General features: G+C 52.3%; 1 long non-coding RNA gene across 2 annotated transcripts in view; it reads right to left on the bottom strand.

Annotated features, from left to right (window-relative positions):
- Positions 1 to 12,015, bottom strand: part of LOC103352100 (uncharacterized) — a 385,595-nt gene that overhangs the window by 111,358 nt on the left and 262,222 nt on the right. For both annotated transcript variants that reach the window (XR_011379691.1, XR_011379690.1), the window contains exon 2: positions 10,564 to 10,659. This is a non-coding gene — a long non-coding RNA (uncharacterized lncRNA). The remainder of the gene's footprint in view (positions 1 to 10,563; positions 10,660 to 12,015) is intronic.

Raw genomic sequence — 12,015 nt, 5'->3', positions numbered from 1 at the left:
AATGGTAACATGGAACACTGAAAGTCAAAGACCATGGAGAGGCTGCAGCAGGACAAGGGGTTTGCTGGACATGCAAACATCCACCTGAGGCACCCCATAGACCACACAGACGTCTGGAACCAGCCCCTCTTCCACTCACGGTCCTCTCTCCACAGGGTGGCGCTGTGCACACACCACCCCTCACATCTGCTCCGCAAGTCCCAGTTTCATCTCACCAACAACACTGCTGTATTTGGGCTCGTCCAGCAGATCATTAGTCCTTCAAACATGATTTATGATAGTTTGTGTATTTGGGACAAAGAGAGAGAGAGAGGGAAAGAGGAAGAGAGAGAGACAGTGAGCGTGCACACACTCCCGCACTCCCATCTGCTGCTCTGCTTTCCAAGTACCCTCAATGGCTGGGGTCCAAGCCGGGAACCTGGAAGTCAGTCCAGATACTTGGGCCATCACCTTCGCCTCCCAGGGTGCACACTGCAGGAAGCTGGAGTCGGAGAAGCCTGGGGGAGGAATCCCAGCCAGGCACCGCAGTGAGGAACGCGTGTTTCCAGACTGCTTCCTCAAAAGTGGTCGAGCAGAGACCCCGCTGTCCACACCCCGCTGTCCACACTGGGGACTCCCTGAGCTGCAGCTGGATCAGGCATCTCCCTCGGGAGCTTGCTCTCAGAGTGGGCCGGGGCAGCTCCTTGAACTGAGTGCTGGCTGTTTATCACTGCTTAATATTTGCTCAGGCTCCCAAGAATGTCGGATGCCAACCCCCTTCACGTGTGCGTGTGCGTGTGTGCGTGTGCGTGTGCATGTGCGTGAAATCCACCAAAAAGTTCAAATCCTGCAGAATCAACAATTCTCCAACTTCCCAGTGCCATCCTGTATAGCCCCTGTCCCCAGACACACGAGCTGTCAGTCCGGGTGTGCTGGACATGAACGCAGTCACAGACGTGGGTACAGGAGTGGGGCTGCGCCCAGCGAGTCGGTCAGATGGTACAGGTGCACTGGACGTGAGCATGGTCACAGACGCGGGTACAGGAGTGGGGCTGCGCCCAGCAGAGTGGGTCAGCTGGTGCGGGTGTACTGTCCGTGAGCGTGGTCAGATGCAGGTACAGAAGCGGGGCCCTGCCCAGCAGAGCGGGTTGGCTGGTAGGGGTGTGCTGGATGTGAGCGTGGTCACAGACGCGGGTACAGGAGTGGGGCTGTGCCCAGCAGAGCGGGTCAGCTGGTACGGGTGTGCTGGCCGTGAGTGTGGTCACAGACGCGGGTACAGGAGTGGGGCTGCGCCCAGCAGAGCGGGTCAGCCACCTGACTCTTCTCCCTGCCTACAGGCTGAGGCAGGTTTGACACTTCTCCATGACTGTAATGTAGGGAGGTACTTCTACGGGAACTGACATAGCAACTTCAATGCTGTATATTCATCTGCAAACCTTTAGTATTTACCACCTGCCCAGGGGAACAGTTTGCCAATTGTTGACTGAACAAGCCGATTTCCAATGACTTTACTGATAAGTAATAACATGTCTTGTGGATATTTTTGTGAAACTCCCTCATTCTTTCTGCGACTTGGATAATCACTGTACAAACCATTCATCTACTGCTGGAACCTAAGATATTGTCCTATCTCTGGAATAACAAATAATGTTGAAATCTCCACACTTCAAAGCTGCCTTTGTGTGCACATGGCAAGGATCTGCACATGAACATTTTCTATTAATTTTATAAACAATGCACCAATAAACTTCAAATAATTTCACCGATGTCAGAGACTACTGGTTTATCACCTTACAGTAATTATTTAAATTATATAAGAAATACAGTAAAATTAACAAGTGGGGAATTGTCTTCTGTAACTGATCATAACCAGAAAGTGTTTAATGAGCACAAAAATAAATCAATCATTTGATTTCAAAGCTTAAAAGCATCAGGCTTGGGGCTGGCACTGCAGGTGGCGTAACAGGTAAAGCCACCACCTGCAGTGACAACATCCCATATGGGTGCCGGTCCGAGTCCTGGCTGCTCTACTTATCCAGCTCTCTGCTGTGGCCTGGGAAAGCAGAAGATGCCCCAAGTCCTTGGGCCCCTGTACCTACGTGGGAGACCCAGAAGAAGCTCCTGGCTCCTGGCTTCGGATTGGTGCAGCTCCAGCCACTGCGGCCATCTGGGGAGTGAACCAGCGGAAGGAAGACCTCTCTCTCTGCCTCTGCTCTCTGTAACTCTGACTTTCAAGTAAACAAATAAAATTAAAAAAAAAAGCATCAGGCACATTCCATGTGATGCTTCCATCTACAGAGCAGGAAACGTCTCAATGAGCTCTCCGTACTAGGGGCTGCTCCCTCTGCTGAAAAGCTTCTGTGTGATTCTCCTTAACAGGCAACGCTTCCCCCGCCCGCTGGCACAGGACAAACACCACATCTGCTGTGCGAGCCGACACTGGCCTGCGTTTCTGAGCTGGATCCTCGGTGCTGCAGGATTAGAGGAACACGGGTTATGGAAGAGAGTGAAAGTATTTCAGGAAATGGGCTTATTATGTAACAAAGATGAAGTCGCATTACTCAAACTGTGAGAAACACCTGTTGCAGCCAGTTTTCGGATACTGTGGTTACTTCCTGGGGATTGCAGGATTAAAGAGACTAACTGCTTTTTCAGCCTGTGGCCCCAGGCTGTCCCTGTGGAACATCAGAGCGCATGTTCTAAGGATATTTACTGACCACATGCAAGTAACTTAATGGTTGTCACAGAAAAGAACTGGACACGTCACTTTGTTTAAAGGCTGCCGGTTTCAAATGCGCAGGGCCTCACCTCTCCCTCAGGGGCTGTCAAGAAGCAGGCATCTGGGCCCCACTCCCCAGCCCCCACCAGGGCTCCAGGACAGCTGCTTGACAACTTTGGGGTGTGAACATGAGCAGCCTCACACTCATCCCTCGGTTTCCATTTCTGGACGGAGGTCCCAAGTGTCTGAGGAGGTAAGGGAGTCATGGCCACGGTGGACAGTCTGCAAAGAAGGTGCAATTAGATCCCAGAGAGTGACCATTCAGGGCCACAGCACAGACCTCACAGGGCCAATGCCCCGTGCAGCCATGGGACAAGACTGCCCCTAAGACCCCAGGCACACAGAGCCACCTGGAGGAGCTTCAGGCTGCAGACTCCACTGGAGAGCTGTGGTGTGGGCTGTGCCCTGTGCCCTGACCTGGCCCCAGTGTGTCCAGCAGGTGGCACACAGAGGCCAGGAGGTCCCAGGCTTGAGGTACAGTGTGGTGTGCCCTGTGGGGTTTCAGGTCAGCCAGGGCCTGGGACTCCTTCCTGCTGGCCTACGGTTCCTTTCTGGATGGAATGCCTGCTTGATGCTGGTCTCCCAACTGCACGCTGAAAGCACATGTGTTTGATTTCACACCCCGGGGTTTGGGGCATTTGTCTCAGGGCCTGGCCCAGATCTGATCTACACAAGGCCAAGGTGAGACATTCCACACAGACTCCAAAGTCAATGCTGGGCTGACTCAGCGCCCTGGTAGGCAGCAGCTGCACTTTCTGTGTGAGCATGACGTGGGCTGTGGGCAGGAGGACGCAGGACCCCGTCGTGGCCAACGCCCACATCAGCCCCCTCAGGAAGGGACACTCGCAGAGGTACGCCTGCCTGCAGCTGGGCTCTGTCTCGCCAGCCTGCACGCGGACGAGGAGTAAAACTGCTCTCTATCAACGGAAGCCACATGTGCACACGCACCAGAAAACAAAGCGACATCTTAGGTGTCTCCACCACAGCCTTGAGGCCTCAAGCAGCTTCCACTTGACTGAGAGAGACGGGGAGGGAGGGCGACTCCCACGAGGATGGCGGCTTCAGTCCCACCCACAGGCCCAGCCCCTGCGGCCCAGCCCAAGGGCCTGGGACTTGCTTGTCCTGCGGCAGGACTGTGGCAACAGGCTCCTTGTGAAAAGCCTCTGATGGACACGGCAGCCAGGCGGGGGCCGTCACGGGCCCGGGCATGCTCAGGGGCTCTGCCGCCCTGCAGTCACTGCACCAAAGCACAGACAGGGGGCAGGGAGTCCCCTGGACAACACACCCAGTGAGGACTTCCTGCGCCAGGCTCTGTCCACTGCGTGTGCAGCGCAAAGCACACAGCTGGGCGGTGCTCTCAGCACACAGACCCTGCTCCTCCTCCCATCCCGGGCACCGAGTGCACCAAGGACCCGGCAGTGCGGCAGGATGGGTGAGCCTAGTCCCACCCTTCCTGAAAAACACACAGCATGTTCTGAGACACACTCCAACACAGCTAGATGAGCATGCACACACACACAGAGATATACACACCAACACCACCTAGATGAGCATGCACACACACACAGAGATAGACCAACACCACCTAGATGAGCATGCACACACACACAGATACACAAACACACCTAGATGAGTATGCACACACACACAGATACACACACCAACACCACCTAGATGAGTATGCACACACACACAGAGATACACCAACACCACCTAGATGAGCAAGCACACACACACTCTGAGATACACACACACCACCTAGATGAGCATGCACACACACACAGAGATACACACACACCACCTAGATGTGTATGCACACACACAGAGATACACACACCAACACCACCTAGATGAGTATGCACACACACAGATACACACAACACCACCTAGATGAGTATGCACACACAGATATGCACACACACAGATACGCACACCAACACCACCTAGATGTGTATGCACACACACACAGAGGTACACACACCAACACCACCTAGATGAGTATGCACACACACAAAGATATGCACACAGAGATACAAACACCACCTAGGTGTGTATACACACACACACAGAGATACATCAACACCACCTAGATGAGTATGCACACACACACTCTGAGATACACACATCAACACCACCTTAGATGTGTATGTACACACAGAGATACACACACCAACACCACCTAGATGAATATGCACACACACACAGATACGCACACCAACACACCTAGATGAGTATGCACACACACACACAGATATGCACACCAATACCACCTAGATGTGTTTGTACACACACACTCTGAGATATGCACACAAACACCACCTAGATGAGTATGCACACATACACTCTGAGATACACACACCAACACCATCTAGATGTGTATGTACACACACACAGAGGAATTTATTTATTAGCAACTTTTTACTTTAGATTATCTGGAAAACACTCTTCAGCTCTCATCTCTGTGGCACAGAAGCGGCAGCTGACTTGACTAACTTTCATTTTAAGCGTTTCTCCTCCACCCTCGTAAAGTACTCCTTCGATGGCTTGTTTTATAAACACTCTCGGCTCCCTAGTGGCTTGGATAAATGCTAACATCTTAATTTTTTGTAAGAACACAGAATATAATGTTTCCTATCCTGGGACAAACTCGAGAGGAGAACTGATATAATCAAATAATTCAGACGCCGTTCCTTTTCCATAATGATATTTAGGTTTCTGCACACACTCCAAGTGTTATGGGAGTGCTGTTCTAGGGTGTGTGTCTGCAGATGTAAGGGCTTCCAGGCCCTGAAACGTCACAGCCCGTTGTCGGCTGTGTCCTGTCTGCTCTCGGTCTGGATGGGCGTCAGGCCTGAGGGTGAACAGGGGCCGCAGGAGGTGCACAGACTCCTCTGTGGCTCTTTGTTAGCCTGACTGCTTGGCAGATCCTTCCTGATGACTGCTCCCAGAACGACAGATGGCCAGCACAGCACAAGTGTTCTCTGCCCTCCCCTGTGATCTCTTGGTCGATCTCACATTTCTAACATTTTAAAAATAAGAAAGCTTCTTCATTTATGAGAATGGATGCATTATGCTACACAATCAAGGCAAGAATAACTTCAGTATGAAAATGAACTCTAATTTAAAAATAGGGTAATGAAGGCCAAATTAACCTTGAAGGCTCACATGTCGAAGGGCTGTGTTCAGAACCCGCTGGCCTTCGCTGGCACCGAGGGCACTGGTAATCAACACGGTGCCGGGCGCAGTGACGCGGTGGCTGTGGTGAGTGACAGGTATCAATTCAAGCTACTTTCCAGGGTTTTCATGTGTGTGTGATTTCACATGGCCCCAAGCAAGGGAAAATAAATGATGGATGACGTTTGACTATTTTCATGTTTAAAACCACATGAAAGAAGTTTAAAACTCAGAAAAATGCTGCCCTGGAAACTTCACAAACACCATTTAGAAAAGAGTCTTGCAATGCAGGCTGATCTAGGTGCTGGGACCACAGTGGCTCCCATGCTGACCCAGGAATCGCAGGCTGAGGTCACAGCTACCTGCAGAGTTCAGCGGCACCACACTGTCACACACACAACACAGGTGCGCTTAGTCCAAATGCCATTAACTTCCACCTCGACTCTTCTGTGCTCCAGTTAAAGAACAAGGGAAAAGTGAGTGTGAGCTGGGCTTCACCCTTCTTGCCCCATGTCATCCTCAGCTCAGCCTACTGGGAAGGGACCGCGAGGGCCCCACTCAGAGGCCAGGAGCCTGGGCACAGGTCTCTCGCGGCATCCCCTCCTGGCCATGCCGCTGCTCTGTGCAGAGCGGTCAGAAGTCAGCTGGAGGTGACTTGATCCTTGGACACCCAGGAGCAGGCTCTCTTCCCCAGCTCCATGCCCCGCACCGGAGCCTGCACCTCAACACCTGCAGTGAGGCTGAGTGCCCTCTACTGGGGGCGTCGTTTTTATCCACCTGAACCTTCTCGCCTTACAGGTGAGGACAGCAGAGGTGAGGTCACTGAGTGACAGCACTCAGTCCCCGGGCTCTCCAAGGGCAGTCTTCCCAGTTTCCTGCCATCGTCCACCGGCCTGGTGGTCACCTGCATTCTCGGAGCCGTCAGTCTGCACCTGGGCTTCAAGCACAACATTCTACAACACTCAGAACAGGTCTAAGGAATACCCTGGCGGCCCCACTGGTTTTAAGAAGAGAGAACTTGTCATGTGCCTATGTCACTTGGTACTCAGTTCACATTACAGCAGGTGCTTTGGGAGCTGAGCCAGCGTGGGGCAGTGCATGGACTGCGACGCTTAGAGTGGCTTCATCATTCCCAATTCAAGAGAACGTCACCCCCTGCCGTCTGTACTCATGTTCAGTGTCTAAGACGGTGTTGCTGGTGTCAAAGGGAGCATTTTCCACTCAGACAAGCTCTCGGCGGGCACCTGCCCCGTGGCTTCCTTCCATGGAATAATTCAAGAGAAGACACTGTTCGCCACTCCTGCCCCAGTTACTTCCGCACAGCTGCTGATGACCTGGTCTCTCAGTCTGTCTCTGTCACTACAGATCTCAGTCAAGTTTAAGAAAAATCTGTACTGGAGACAAAAACTGCATGGTCTTCTCTGGCATTTACTGTTTATCTTCCTGAGACTGTCAAGTCTGTACGTTGTAAATACTCCCTTTTACCTGCAGTCTTACCATAAAACACTGGTGCAGCTATCCCACTTCTGAGAGCGTGCGCACAGGAAATGAAACCAGCACACGGAAGAGCTACCTGCACCCCCACGTGTACTGCAATTGTACTACAGTAACAGAGGTAAAGGATCAACTGGACGCCTGTGAATGGACAAATGGGTAAAGGAGGCATGGAAATGGGTAAAGGAATGGGCAAAGGAAGCACTCACATAGACATGAGCACACACACACACACGGACACACATACACACATGAACACACATAGACACGAGCACACACGTGAACACACATACGCACATGAACACACATACACACACATGAACACACACCTGAACACACATACACACACATAGACATGAGCGCACACACACACGGACACACATACACACATGAACACACATACACACATAGACATGAGCACACACATATGAACACACATACACACATGAACATACATAAACACACATAGACACGAGCACATACACAGACATAAGCACACACACAGACATGAGCACACACACACATGAACACACATACACACATGAACACACATACACACACATAGACCTGAGCACATACACAGACATAAGCACACACACACACACATAGACATGAGCACACACACACAGAGACACACAAGGGAGTGTTACCCAGTCATAGCAATCAGTGGATGCACACACACATACATAAGTACACACAAACACATGAGCACACACACACATATACATGAGCACACACACACACAGGTGAATGTTACCAAGTCATAGAAAACAGTGGGTCTATGTGGTGGAATGAGGTGAAAAGTTCATGCCAAGATGGCCACTGAGGTGAAAAGGTCATGCCAAGATGGCCGCTGACAACAGAAACTGCCTGGCAACAGGCCGTGATTGGATGGCTTCGGAAACCACATGACAACAGAGGAAACCACATGACAACAGAGCCTGACTGACGGCATGCTGTGATTGGATGGTTTCAGAAACTGCCTGGCGACAAGAGCCTGACTGGCAACAGGCTGTGATTGGATGGCTTTGCAAACTGCCTGGCAACAGGCTGTGACTGGTTGGGGCATAGACCGTCCCTTGACCGGATTGGCTGCTCTTGGCTATATAAGCTGTTGTACTAACTCATATAAATGAGTCTGCGGGCTGCTCGCCTCAAGCCCGCTTTCACCCGCCTCCCGGGGTCTGTGTGGTGACTCCGCCCTCTGCCCCCACCACACTCCTCCTCTCAGAAAGGAATCTACTGCAACATTGTTGAGAAATCAACTGCAACAGGTGTACACACATACACATGAACCCACACACAGAGAGACACACACATATGCACACACACACACAGAGGGGAATGCTAGTTACCCAGTGATGGAAGACAGTGAGCACACACACACACACACACAGACATGAGCACACACACAGACATGAGCACACACACACACAGACATGAGCACACACAGGGGCGTGTAACCCAGTCACAGAAGACAGTGCTGCTCTGGCATCTGCATCAGAATGAACAGAGCTGGGCCAGCGCTGTGGTGCAGCAGGTTAGGGCACCACTTGCCATGTCGGCATCCCACATCGGAGCGCTGGTTTGAGCCCCAGTGCTCTTGTTTCTGATCCAGCTCCCTGCACATGGACTTGGGGGAGCAGGAGAAGACGGCAATGCCTTGGGCCCCTGCCACCCACATGGGAGACTCAGATGGAGTTCTGACTCCTGGCTTCAGCGCGCACCCGCACGGGCTGGTGGAATGAACCAGCAGACAGAACATCTTTCTATCTGTCACTCGGCCATCCAAATAAACAAACAGATCTTAAAAACAAAAGAAGGAATGGAATTCGAGATCTTTACTCCAAGTGAAATGCACCAAATTACACATTTTCTTTCCTGTGTGGAAGTTTACACACACACACACACACACACACACTGTATAATCTACTCTTCCTTCCCATTTTATGAACCGTGTCACAAATTCCATGTTCCTTGATGTTATTAGATCCCTCTCTGCTTTTAATCTGTTTGCATTTCCCTGACGTAAATTTAATCCTCAAACCTCTTTATTTGGATGCTTCTGTTAGAAGCAGCAATGCACTGGGTTTGCTGTGTGGCTCAATCTGAAAGCCATTTTATCACTGTAGACGCATAGTTTCATTAAAAAATTAAATTCAAAAGTAGGAAAATATCATGTTAATAGGACAAGAACTCAGAGTGAGGATGCAGTGAGACCATCATGTATGGAACAGCTTTACCAACAAACCAGTTGCCAGCACTGAAACACCGTCAAGTCAGAAAGTCCCTGCCACTTGTGTGTCCTCCGCCGGAGGTCACGGCGCTGTTACCGTGCCACGGTGGGTTTGCCTGGGCCACAGGAAACACTGCGAGGTCTCAGGGACGACCCTGACCAGGAAGCAAATCCCCAGTGTATCCACACGGCTTCTCCCAATTGCTCTGCCTGTGACCGACGGCGCCCGTGTCCACAAATTTCCTGTCGAGATAACGTTTCAGAGAACTGAGGCTGCATGCAGCTGCAGGCTTGCAGAGACTTGTGAAAGCCCGCGTGATCTCACCAACAGCGAAACTCACAGCCTGGCCCTAACCTGAGTCGCCGCAGGCACTGACGGGGGACCCCGACGGTCCAGGACAGGCCCGCAAGGAACCGGGCCAGCGCCCCTCTCCCGAGCCTTTCTGAGGACACGTCAGGCCGCACGCCAACACCCAGACACAAACTCCGACCTTCTCACTGAGGAACTCTGGTTTGGAAGATTCTCGGCTTTTCCTTCACTCTGGAGAACACAACACGCCTGAGAACACAGAGCAGTTCACCCGCCTTCCCTCAGGCGCACCTGCAGAGCCAGGGCCCGGATGTGGCACGCAGCGTCTGTGCGCTGTTCTCCCGTGTGAGCTGCCAGGCACGCATGGCAGCTGGAGCGCGGGGTTCCACCAGCCAGGACGATACTCTGACTCTTAAGTGAATGAGATGTTTGCATCCCTAGTGTTCTAGCAGAATACATTATTTTTGGAATTACATTTTGACTATTTTATTCATTCTGCAAATAGGATGCTGAACCTTGGAGATATGAATAAATAAAACGTGATCCTCAATTTTAAAGCAATCAGAGTCAGGAAAAGCAGCAGACATCTACCTGCTCACGGCGCTCAGGTGAGTCCTCAGAGGGGAATGGGGGACTGGATGGAAGGCCTCCTGTCAGGGGGGCAGCTGCAGTCGCCAGGGCTCAAATCTGAAAAATAAGTTTGAGTGTGAAGGTGAACAGGATGGAGAGGAGGACAGGAGAGGCGAGAGGAGGCAGGAAGGGCATTCCTATGTCAGCAGAGGAGACAGCAATGTGGGGGGACAGGATGCAGCATGGGCATCAACTCCTGCACACGTGGGTGTCGCCTCACATGCAGCTCTGGGGACCAGGAGTAGTCACCCCTGGGGCACACATGGGTGTCGCCTCACAGACCCAGCTCTGGGGACCAGGGGCAGTCACCCCCGGGGATACACGTGGGTGTCTCCACACACCCAGCTCTGGGGACTAGGAGTAGTCACCCCTGGGGGGCACACGTGGGTGTCACCTCACATGCAGCTCTGGGGACTAGGAGTAGTCACCCCTGGGGGGCACACATGGGTGTCGCCTCACAGACCCAGCTCTGGGGACCAGGGGCAGTCACCCCCGGGGACACACGTGGGTGTCTCCACACACCCAGCTCTGGGGACCAAGGACAAACAGCCCCAAGAGGCAACGGAAGTTCTCAGTACCCACGATACCGGGGGGGTCTCCTTTTCTGAACACTGCAGCTACACGAATTCGGCATACTTCATTAGTCAGTCAATTATATGTGAACTTCCTTGTCCCATTCTAAAAGTTTGTTTTGATGTCTTAAGCTGCAAGTTTGCTTTTCACATACTGCATCAATCTACTTTTTATTGCTTTAACTAGAATACCTCAGAGGAGATTCTTGAGGAAAAAAAAAGTTTATTCTGCTTCCAGTTTGGAAACTGTATAATGCTAAGGATCAGACAGCCCCGTAGCCCTGTACCTGAGGCAGGATCAGGCAGCCCCGCAGCCCTGTACCTGAGGCAGGATCAGGCAGCCCCGTAGCCCTGTACCTGAGGCAGGATCAGGCAGCCCCGCAGCCCTGTACCTGAGGCAGGATCAGGCAGCCCCGTAGCCCTGTACCTGAGGCAGGATCAGGCAGCCCCGCAGCCCTGTACCTGAGGCAGGATCAGGCAGCCCCGTAGCCCTGTACCTGAGGCAGGATCAGGCAGCCCCGCAGCCCTGTACCTGAGGCAGGATCAGGCAGCCCCGTAGCCCTGTACCTGAGGCAGGATCAGGCAGCCCCGTAGCCCTGTACCTGAGGCAGGATCAGACAGCCCCGTAGCCCTGTACCTGAGGCAGGATCAGACAGCCCCGTAGCCCTGTACCTGAGGCAGGATCAGACAGACCCATAGCCCTGTACCTGAGGCAGGATCAGACAGCCCCATAGCTCTGTATCTGAGGACAGCTGCCCTGGGAGGTGCAGAAAAACCATCTGATGGTTTGCAGGAAGAGGAGAAAGTGGATCCACAGTACTTGAGCTCAAGTAATGAAACC

The sequence above is a fragment of the Oryctolagus cuniculus genome, chromosome 10 (assembly GCF_964237555.1).
Source record: "Oryctolagus cuniculus chromosome 10, mOryCun1.1, whole genome shotgun sequence".
NCBI lineage: Eukaryota > Metazoa > Chordata > Mammalia > Lagomorpha > Leporidae > Oryctolagus > Oryctolagus cuniculus.
Note: the sequence above shows the minus strand (reverse complement) of the source record. Positions and strands in the feature narration are given on the sequence as shown.